We start from the raw sequence: 11,362 nt of genomic DNA on the forward strand, positions 1-11,362 counted from the left end.
GGATCTCAGGTTTGGTATTAGAAGCATTGAGATATCACATCTCATGCTATAGGAATGGTCTCAGGATTGGAATGGGAAGGAGTTGGATATTACACTCTTGCTATAGGAAGGGTCTCATGTTTGGAATGGGAAGGAGTTGGATATCACATATGCTATAGGAAGGGTCTCAGGTTTGGACCGGGAAGGAGTTGGATATCACATCTCATGTTATAGGAAGGGTCTCAGGTTTGGTATAAGCATTGAGATATCACATCTCTGCTATCGGAAGTGTCTCAGGATTGGAATGGGAAGGAGTTGGATATCCCATCTCATGTTATAGGACGGGTCTCAGGTTTGTTATTAGAATCATTGAGATATCATATTGCATGCTGTAGGAAGGGTCTAAGGATTGGAATGGGAAGGAGTTGGATATCACATCTTATGCTATAGGAAGGGTCTCAGGTTTGGAACGGGAAGGAGTTGGATATCACATCTCATGTTATAGGAAGAGTCTCAGGTTTGGTATAAGCATTGAGATATCACATCTCTGCAATCGGAAGTGTCTCAGGATTGGGATGGGAAGGAGTTGGATATCACATCTCATGCTATAGGAAGGGTCTCAGGTTTGGAACGGGAAGGAGTTGGATATCCCATCTCATGTTATAGGACGGGTCTCAGGTTTGGTATTAGAAGCATTGAGATATCACATCGCATGCTGTAGGAAGGGTCTGAGGATTGGAATGGGAAGGAGTTGGATATTACATTCTTGCTATAGGAAGGGTCTCATGTTTGGAATGGGAAGGAGTTGGATATCACATATGCTATAGGAAGGGTCTCAGGTTTGGAAAGGGAAGGAGTTGGATATCACATCTCATGCTATAGGAAGGGTCTCAGGTTTGGAATAAGCATTGAGATATCACATCTCTGCTATCGGAAGTGTCTCAGGATTGGAATGGGAAGGAGTTGGATATCACATCTCATGTTATAGGACGGGTCTCAGGTTTGTTATTAGAATCATTGAGATATCATATTGTATGATGTAGGAAGGGTTTAAGGATTGGAATGGGAAGGTCTTGGATATCACATCTCATGCTATAGGTAGGCTCTCAGGTTTGGAAAGGGAAGGAGTTGGATATCACATTTCATGTTAGGGGAAGGATTTCAGGTTTGTATTAGAGGCATTGAGATATCACATCTCATGCTATAGGAAGGGTCTCAGGATTGGAATGGGAAGGAGTTGCATATGACATCTCAGGCCATAGGAAGGGTCTCAGGTTTGGTATAAGCATTGAGATATCACATCTCTGCTATCGGAAGGGTCTCAGGATTGGAATGGGAAGGAGTTGGATATCCCAAATCATGTTATAGGAAGGGTCTCAGGTTTGGTATTAGAAGCATTGAGATATCACATCTCATGCTATAGGAAGGGTCTCAGGATTGGAATGGGGAGGACTTGGATGTCACATCTCATGTTATAGGGAGGGTCTCAAGTTTGATATTAGAAGCATTGAGATAACAAATCTCATGATATCGGAAGGGTCTCAGGATTGGAATGGGAAGGAATTGGATATCACATCTCATGATAAAGGAAGCGTCTAAGGTTTGGAAGGGGAAGGATTTGGATATCACATCTCATGTTATAGGACGGGTCTCAGGTTTGGTATTAGAAGCATTGAGATATCAAGTCTCATGGTATAGGAAGGGTCTCAGAATTGGAATGGGAAGGAGTTGGATATCACATCTCAAGCTATAGGTAGGTTCTCAGGATTGGAATGGGAAGGAGTTTGATATCACATCTCATGCCATAGTATGGGTCTCAGGTTTCGTAGAAGCATTGGGATATCACATCTCATGCTATCGGAAGGGTATCAGTATTGGATTTGGAAGGAGTTGGATATCCCATCTCATGCTATAGGAAGGGTCTCAGGTTGGAATGGGAAGGAATTGGATATCACATTTCATGTTATAGGAAGGCTCTCAGGTTTGGAAGGGGAAGGAGTTGGATATCACATTTCATGTTAGAGGAAGGATCTCAGGTTTGGTATTAGAGGCCTTGAGATATCACATCTCATGCTATAGGAAGGGTCTCAGGATTGGAATGGGAAGGAGTTGGATATCACATCTCAAGCTATAGGAAGGGTCTCAGGTTTGGTATAAGCATTGAGATATCACATCTCATGCTATAGGAAGGGTCTCAGGATTGGAATGGGAAGGAGTTGGATATCACATCTCATGTTATAGGAAAGATCTCAGGTTTGGTATTAGAAGCATTGAGACATCACATCTCTCATGTTATAGGAAGGGTCTCAGGATTGGAATGGGAAGAAGTTGGATATCACATCTCATGCTATAGGAAGAGTCTCAGGTTTGGAAGGGGAAGGAGTTGGATATCCAATCTCATGTTATAGGACTGGTCTCGGGTTTGGTATTAGAAGCATTGAGATATCACATCGCATGCTGTAGGAAGGTTCTCAGGTTTGGAATGGGGAGGAATTGGATATCACATCTCATGTCATAGGAAGGATCTCAGGTTTGGTATTAGAAGCATTGAGATATCACATCTCATGCTATAGGAATGGTCTCAGGATTGGAATGGGAAGGAGTTGGATATTACACTCTTGCTATAGGAAGGGTCTCATGTTTGGACCGGGAAGGAGTTGGATATCACATCTCATGTTATAGGAAGGATCTCAGGTTTGGTATTAGAAGCATTGAGACATCACATCTCATGCTATAGGAAGGGTCTCAGGATTGGAATGGGAAGGAGTTGGATATCACATCTCATGCTATAGGAAGGGTCTCAGGTTTGGTATAAGCATTGAGATATCACATCTCATGCTATAGGAAGGGTCTCAGGATTGGAATGGGAAGGAGTTGTATATGACATCTCATGCCATAGGAAGGGTCTTAGGTTTGGTATAAGCATTGAGATATCACATCTCTGCTATCGGAAGGGTCTCACGATTGGAATGGGAAGGAGTTGGATATCCCATCTCATGTTATAGGAAGAGTCTCAGGTTTGGTATTAGAAGCATTGAGACATCACATCGCATGCTGTAGGAAGGGTCTCAGGATTGGAATGGGAAGGACTTGGGTATCACATCTCATGCTATAGGGAGGGTCTCAAGTTTGATATTAGAAGCATTGAGATATCACATCTCATGCTATAGGAAGGGTCTCAGGATTGGAATGGGAAGGAGTTGGATATCACATCTCATGCTATAGGAAGGGTCTCAGGTTTGGTATAAGCAGTGAGATATCACATCTCATGCTATAGGAAGTGTCTCAGGATTGGAATGGGAAGGAGTTGGATATCACATCTCATGCTATAGGAAGGGTCTCAGGTTTGGTATAAGCAGTGAGATATCACATCTCTGCTATCGGAAGGGTCTCAGGATTGGAATGGGAAGGAGTTGGATATTCCCATCTCATGTTATAGGAAGGGTCTCAGGTTTGGTATTAGAAGCATTGAGATATCACATCTCATGCTATAGGAAGGGTCTCAGGATTGGAATGGGAAGGACTTGGATATCACATCTCATGCTATAGGGAGGGTCTCAAGTTTGATATTAGAAGCATTGAGATATCACATCTCATGATATCGGAAGAGTCTCAGGATTGGAATGGGAAGGAGTTGGATATCACATCTCATGATAAAGGAAGGGTCTGAGGTTTGGAAGGGGAAGGATTTGGATATCACATCTCATGTTATAGGACGGCTCTCAGGTTTGGTATTAGAAGCATTGAGATATCAAGTCTCATTGTATAGGAAGGGTCTCAGAATTGGAATGGGAAGGAGTTGGATATCACATCTCAAGCTATAGGAAGGGTCACAGGATTGGAATGGGAAGGAGTTTGATATCACATCTCATGCCATAGTATGGGTCTCAGGTTTGGTAGAAGCATTGGGATATCACATCTCATGCTATCGGAAGGGTATCAGGATTGGATTTGGAAGGAGTTGGATATCCCATCTCATGCTATAGGAAGGGTCTCAGGTTGGAATGGGAAGGAGTTGGATATCACATCTCATGTTATAGGAAGGGTCTCAGGATTGGAATGGGAAGGACTTGGATATCACATCTCATGCTATAGGAAGGCTCTCAGGTTTGCAACGGGAAAGAGTTGGATATCACATTTCATGTTAGAGGTAGGATCTCAGGTTTGGTATTAGAGGCATTGAGATATCACATCTCATGCTATCAGAAGAGTCTCAGAATTGGAATGGGAAGGAGTTGGATATCACATCTCATGCCATAGTATGGGTCTCAGGTTTGGTAGAAGCATTGGGATATCACATCTCATGCTATCGGAAGGATTTCAGGATTGGATTTGGAAGGAGTTGGATATCCCATCTCATGCTATAGGAAGGGTCTCAGGTTAGAATTGGAAGCAGTTTGATATCACATCTCATGCCATAGTATGGGTCTCAGGTTTGGTAGAAGCATTGGGATATCACATCTCATGCTATCGGAAGGGTATCAGGATTGGATTTGGAAGGAGTTGGATATCTCATCTCATGCTATAGGAAGGGTCTCAGGTTGGAATGGGAAGGAGTTGGATATCACATCTCATGTTATAGGAAGGGTCTCAGGATTGGAATGGAAAGGACTTGGATATCATATCTCATGCTATAGGAAGGCTCTCAGGTTTGGAAGGGGAAGGAGTTGGATATCACATTTCATGTTAGAGGAAGGATCTCAGGTTTGGTATTAGAGGCATTGAGATATCACATCTCATGCTATAGGAAGGGTCTCAGTATTGGAATGGGATGGAGTTGGATATCACATCTCAAGCTATAGGAAGGGTCTCAGGTTTGGTATAAGCATTGAGATATCACATCTCATGCTATAGGAATGGTCTCAGGATTGGAATGGGAAGGAGTTGGATATCACATCTCATGTTATAGGAAAGATCTCAGGTTTGGCATTAGAAGCATTGAGATATCACATCTCATGCTATAAGCAGGGTCTCAGGATTGGAATGGGAAGGAGTTGTATATGGCATCTCATGCCATAGGAAGGGTCTCAGGTTTGGTATAAGCATTGAGATATCACATCTCATGCTATAGGAAGGGTCTCAGGATTGGAATGGGAAGGACTTGGATATCACATCTCATGCTATAGGCAGGATCTCAGGTTTGGAAAGGGAAGGAGTTGGATATCATATTTCATGTTAGAGGTAGGATCTCAGGTTTGGTATTAGAGGCATTGAGATATCACATCTCATGCTATCAGAAGGGTCTCAGGATTGGAATGGGAAGGAGTTGGATATCACATCTCATGCTAAAGGGAGGGTCTCAGGTTTGGAAGGGGAAGGATTTGGATATCACATCTCATGTTATAGGAAGGATCTCAGGTTTGGTATTAGAAGCATTGAGATATCACATCTCATGCTATCGGAAGTATCTCAGGTTTGGTATTAGAGGCATTGAGATATCACATCTCATGCTATCATAAGGGTCTCAGGATTGGAATGGGAAGGAGTTGGATATCACATTTCATGCTAAAGGGAGGGTCTCAGGTTTGGAAGGGGAAGGATTTGGATATCACATCATATGTTATAAGAAGGATCTCAGGTTTGGTATTAGAAGCATTGAGATATCACATCTCATGCTATCGGAAGGGTCTCAGGATTGGAATGGGAAGGAGTTGGATATCACATCTTATGCTATAGGAAGGGTCTCAGGTTTGGAACGGGAAGGATTTGGATATCACATCTCATGTTATAGGAAGAGTCTCAGGTTTGGTATAAGCATTGAGATATCACATCTCTGCAATCGGAAGTGTCTCAGGATTGGGATGGGAAGGAGTTGGATATCACATCTCATGCTATAGGAAGGGTCTCAGGTTTGGAACGGGAAGGAGTTGGATATCCCATCTCATGTTATAGGACGGGTCTCAGGTTTGGTATTAGAAGCATTGAGATATCACATCGCATGCTGTAGGAAGGGTCTCAGGATTGGAATGGGAAGGAGTTGGATATTACATTCTTGCTATAGGAAGGGTCTCATGTTTGGAATGGGAAGGAGTTGGATATCACATATGCTATAGGAAGGGTCTCAGGTTTGGAACGGGAAGGAGTTGGATATCACATCTCATGCTATAGGAAGGGTCTCAGGTTTGGAATAAGCATTGAGATATCACATCTCTGCTATCGGAAGTGTCTCAGGATTGGAATGGGAAGGAGTTGGATATCACATCTCATGTTATAGGACGGGTCTCAGGTTTGTTATTAGAATCATTGAGATATCATATTGTATGCTGTAGGAAGGGTCTAAGGATTGGAATGGGAAGGTCTTGGATATCACATCTCATGCTATAGGTAGGCTCTCAGGTTTGGAAAGGGAAGGAGTTGGATATCACATTTCATGTTAGAGGAAGGATCTCAGATTTGGTATTAGAGGCATTGAGATATCACATCTCATGCTATAGGAAGGGTCTCAGGATTGGAATGGGAAGGAGTTGGATATCACATCTCATGCTATAGGAAGGGTCTCAGGTTTGGTATGAACATTGAGATATCACATCTCATGCTATAGGAAGGGTCTCAGGATTGGAATGGGAAGGAGTTGGATATCACATCTGATGTTATAGGAAGGATCTCAGGTTTGGTATTAGAAGCATTGAGACATCACATCTCATGCTATAGGAAGGGTCTCAGGATTGAAATGGGAAGGAGTTGGATATCACATCTCATGCTATAGGAAGGGTCTCAGGTTTGGTATAAGCATTGAGATATCACATCTCATGCTATAGGAAGGGTCTCAGGATTGGAATGGGAAGGAGTTGTATATGACATCTCATGCTATAGGAAGGGTCTCAGGTTTGGTATAAGCATTGAGATATCACATCTCTGCTATCGGAAGGGTCTCAGGATTGGAATGGGAAAGAGTTGGATATCCCATCTCATGTTATAGGAAGAGTCTCGGGTTTGGTATTAGAAGCATTGAGATATCACATCTCATGCTATAGGAAGGGTCTCAGGATTGAAATGGGAAGGAGTTGGATATCACATCTCATGCTATAGGAAGGGTCTCAGGTTTGGTATAAGCATTGAGATATCACATCTCATGCTATAGGAAGGGTCTCAGGATTGGAATGGGAAGGAGTTGTATATGACATCTCATGCTATAGGAAGGGTCTCAGGTTTGGTATAAGCATTGAGATATCACATCTCTGCTATCGGAAGGGTCTCAGGATTGGAATGGGAAAGAGTTGGATATCCCATCTCATGTTATAGGAAGAGTCTCGGGTTTGGTATTAGAAGCATTGAGATATCACATCTCATGCTATAGGAAGTGTCTCAGGATTGGAATGGGAAGGAGTTTGATATCACATCTCATGCCATGTATGGGTCTCAGGTTTTGTAGAAGCATTGGGATATCACATCTCATGCTATCGGAAGGGTATCAGGATTGGATTTGGAAGGAGTTGGATATCCCATCTCATGCTATAGGAAGGGTCTCAGGTTGGAATGGGAAGGAATTGGATATCACATCTCATGTTATAGGAAGGGTATCAGGATTGGAATGGGAAGGACTTGGATATCACATCTCATGCTATAGGAAGGCTATCAGGTTTGGAAGGGGAAGGAGTTGCATATCAAATTTCATTTTAGAGGTAGGATCTCAGGTTTGGTATTAGAGGCATTGAGATATCACATCTCATGCTATAGGAAGGGTCTCACGATTGGAATGGGAAGGATTTGGATATCACATCTCATGCTATAGGAAGGGTCTCAGGTTTGGTATAAGCATTGAGATATCACATCTCATGCTATAGAAACGGTCTCAAGATTGTAATGGGAAGGAGTTGGATATCACATCTCATGTTATAGGAAGGATCTCAGATTTGGTATTAGAAGCATTGAGACATCCCATCTCATGCTATAGGAAGGGTCTCAGGATTGGAATGGGAAGGAGTTGTATATCACATCTCATGTTATAGGAAGGGTCTCAGGATTGGAATGGGAAGCACTTCGATATCACATCTCATGTTATAGGAAGGCTCCCAGGTTTAGAAGGGGAAGGAGTTGGATATCACATTTCATGTTAGAGGTAGGATCTCAGGTTTGGTATTAGAGGCATTGAGATATAACATCTCATGCTATCAGAAGGGTCTCAGGATTGGAATGGGAAGGAGTTGGATATCACATCTCATGCTAAAGGGAGGGTCTCAGGTTTGGAAGGGGAAGGATTTGGATATCACATCTCATGCTATAGGAAGGGTCTCAGGATTGGAATGGGAAGGATTTGGATATCACTTCTCATGCTATAGGAAGGGTCTCAGGTTTGGTATAAGCATTGAGATATCACATCTCATGCTATAGGAAGGGTCTCAGGATTGGAATGGGAAGGAGTTGGATATCACATCTCATGCTATAGGTAGGCTCTCAGTTTTGGAAAGGGAAGGTTTTGGATATCACATCTCATGCTATAGGAAGGGTCTCACGATTGGAATGGGAAGGATTTGGATATCACATCTCATGCTATAGGAAGGGTCTCAGGATTGGAATGGGAAGGAGTTGGATATCACATCTCATGCTATAGGAAGGGTCTCAGGAATGGAATGGGAAGGAGTTTTATATGACATCTCATGCCATAGGAAGGATCTCAGGTTTGGTATTAGAAGCATTGAGACATCACATCTCATGTTATAGGAAGGGTCTCAGGATTGGAATGGGAAGGAGTTGGATATCACATCTCATGCTATAGGAAGGGTCTCAGGTTTGGTATAAGCATTGAGATATCACATCCCATGCTATAGGAAGGGTCTCAGGATTGGAATGGGAAGGAGTTGTATATGACATCTCATGCCATAGGAAGGGTCTCAGGTTTGGTATCAGCATTGAGATATCACATCTCTGCTATCGGAAGGGTCTCAGGATTGGAATGGGAAGGAGTTGGATATCCCATCTTATGTTATAGGAAGGGTCTCAGGTTTGGTATTAGAAGCATTGAGATATCACATCTCATGCTATAGGAAGGGTCTCAGGATTGGAATGGGAAGGACTTGAATATCCCATCTCATGCTATAGGGAGGCTCTCACGTTTGGAAAGGGAAGGAGTTGGATATCACATTTCATGTTAGAGGTAGGATCTCAGGTTTGGTATTAGAGGCATTGAATATCACATCTCATGCTATCAGAAGGGTCTCAGGATTGGAATGGGAAGGAGTTGGATATCACATCTCATGCTAAAGGGAGGGTCTCAGGTTTGGAAGGGGAAGGATTTTGATATCACATCTCATGTTATAGGAAGGATCTCAGGTTTGGTATTAGAGGGATTGAGATATCACATCTCATGCTATCGGAAGGGTATCAGGATTGGATTTGGAAGTAGTTGGATATCCCATCTCATGCTATAGGAAGGGTCTCAGGTTGGAATGGGAAGGAGTTGGATATCACATATCATGTTATAGGAAGGGTCTCAGGATTGGAATGGGAAATACTTCGATATCACATCTCATGCTATAGGAAGGCTCTCAGGTTTGCAAGGGGAAGGAGTTGGATATCACATTTCATGTTAGAGGTAGGATCTCAGGTTTGGTATTAGAGGCATTGAGATATCACATCTCATGCTATCAGAAATGTCTCAGGATTGGAATGGGAAGGAGTTGCATATCACATCTCATGCTAAAGGGAGGGTCTCTGGTTTGGAAGGGGAAGGATTTGGATATCACATCTCATGTTATAGGAAGGATCTCAGGTTTGGTATTAGAAGCATTGAGATATCACATCTCATGCTATAGGAAGGGTCTCAGGTTTGGAATGGGAAGGAATTGGATATCACATCTCATGTCATAGGAAGGATCTCAGGTTTGGTATTAGAAGCATTGAGATATCACATCTCATGCTATAGGAATGGTCTCAGGATTGGAATGGGAAGGAGTTGTATATGACATCTCATGCCATAGGAAGGGTCTCAGGTTTGGTATCAGCATTGAGATATCACATCTCTGCTATCGGAAGGGTCTCAGGATTGGAATGGGAAGGAGTTGGATATCCCATCTTATGTTATAGGAACGGTCTCAGGTTTGGTATTAGAAGCATTGAGATATCACATCTCATGCTATAGGAAGGGTCTCAGGATTGGAATGGGAAGGACTTGAATATCCCATCTCATGCTATAGGGAGGCTCTCACGTTTGGAAAGGGAAGGAGTTGGATATCACATTTCATGTTAGAGGTAGGATCTCAGGTTTGGTATTAGAGGCATTGAATATCACATCTCATGCTATCAGAAGGGTCTCAGGATTGGAATGGGAAGGAGTTGGATATCACATCTCATGCTAAAGGGAGGGTCTCAGGTTTGGAAGGGGAAGGATTTTGATATCACATCTCATGTTATAGGAAGGATCTCAGGTTTGGTATTAGAGGGATTGAGATATCACATCTCATGCTATCGGAAGGGTATCAGGATTGGATTTGGAAGTAGTTGGATATCCCATCTCATGCTATAGGAAGGGTCTCAGGTTAGAATGGGAAGGAGTTGGATATCACATCTCATGTTATAGGAAGGGTCTCAGGATTGGAATGGGAAATACTTCGATATCACATCTCATGCTATAGGAAGGCTCTCAGGTTTGCAAGGGGAAGGAGTTGGATATCACATTTCATGTTAGAGGTAGGATCTCAGGTTTGGTATTAGAGGCATTGAGATATCACATCTCATGCTATCAGAAATGTCTCAGGATTGGAATGGGAAGGAGTTGGATATCACATCTCATGCTAAAGGGAGGGTCTCTGGTTTGGAAGGGGAAGGATTTGGATATCACATCTCATGTTATAGGAAGGATCTCAGGTTTGGTATTAGAAGCATTGAGATATCACATCTCATGCTATAGGAAGGGTCTCAGGTTTGGAATGGGAAGGAATTGGATATCACATCTCATGTCATAGGAAGGATCTCAGGTTTGGTATTAGAAGCATTGAGATATCACATCTCATGCTATCAGAAATGTCTCAGGATTGGAATGGGAAGGAGTTGGATATCACATCTCATGCTAAAGGGAGGGTCTCTGGTTTGGAAGGGGAAGGATTTGGATATCACATCTCATGTTATAGGAAGGATCTCAGGTTTGGTATTAGAAGCATTGAGATATCACATCTCATGCTATAGGAAGGGTCTCAGGTTTGGAATGGGAAGGAATTGGATATCACATCTCATGTCATAGGAAGGATCTCAGGTTTGGTATTAGAAGCATTGAGATATCACATCTCATGTTATAGGAAGGGTCTCAGGTTTGGTCTAAGCATTGAGATATCACATCTCTGCTATCGGAAGTTTCTCAGGATTGAAATGGGAAGGAGTTGGATATCCCATCTCATGTTATAGGACGGGTCTCAGGTTTGGTAATAGAATCATTGAGATATCACATCTC

This window comes from Ambystoma mexicanum, unplaced genomic scaffold, assembly GCF_040938575.1.
Source record: "Ambystoma mexicanum isolate Mex_15411 unplaced genomic scaffold, UKY_AmexF1_1 Mex_scaf5, whole genome shotgun sequence".
Taxonomy (NCBI): Eukaryota; Metazoa; Chordata; class Amphibia; order Caudata; family Ambystomatidae; genus Ambystoma; species Ambystoma mexicanum.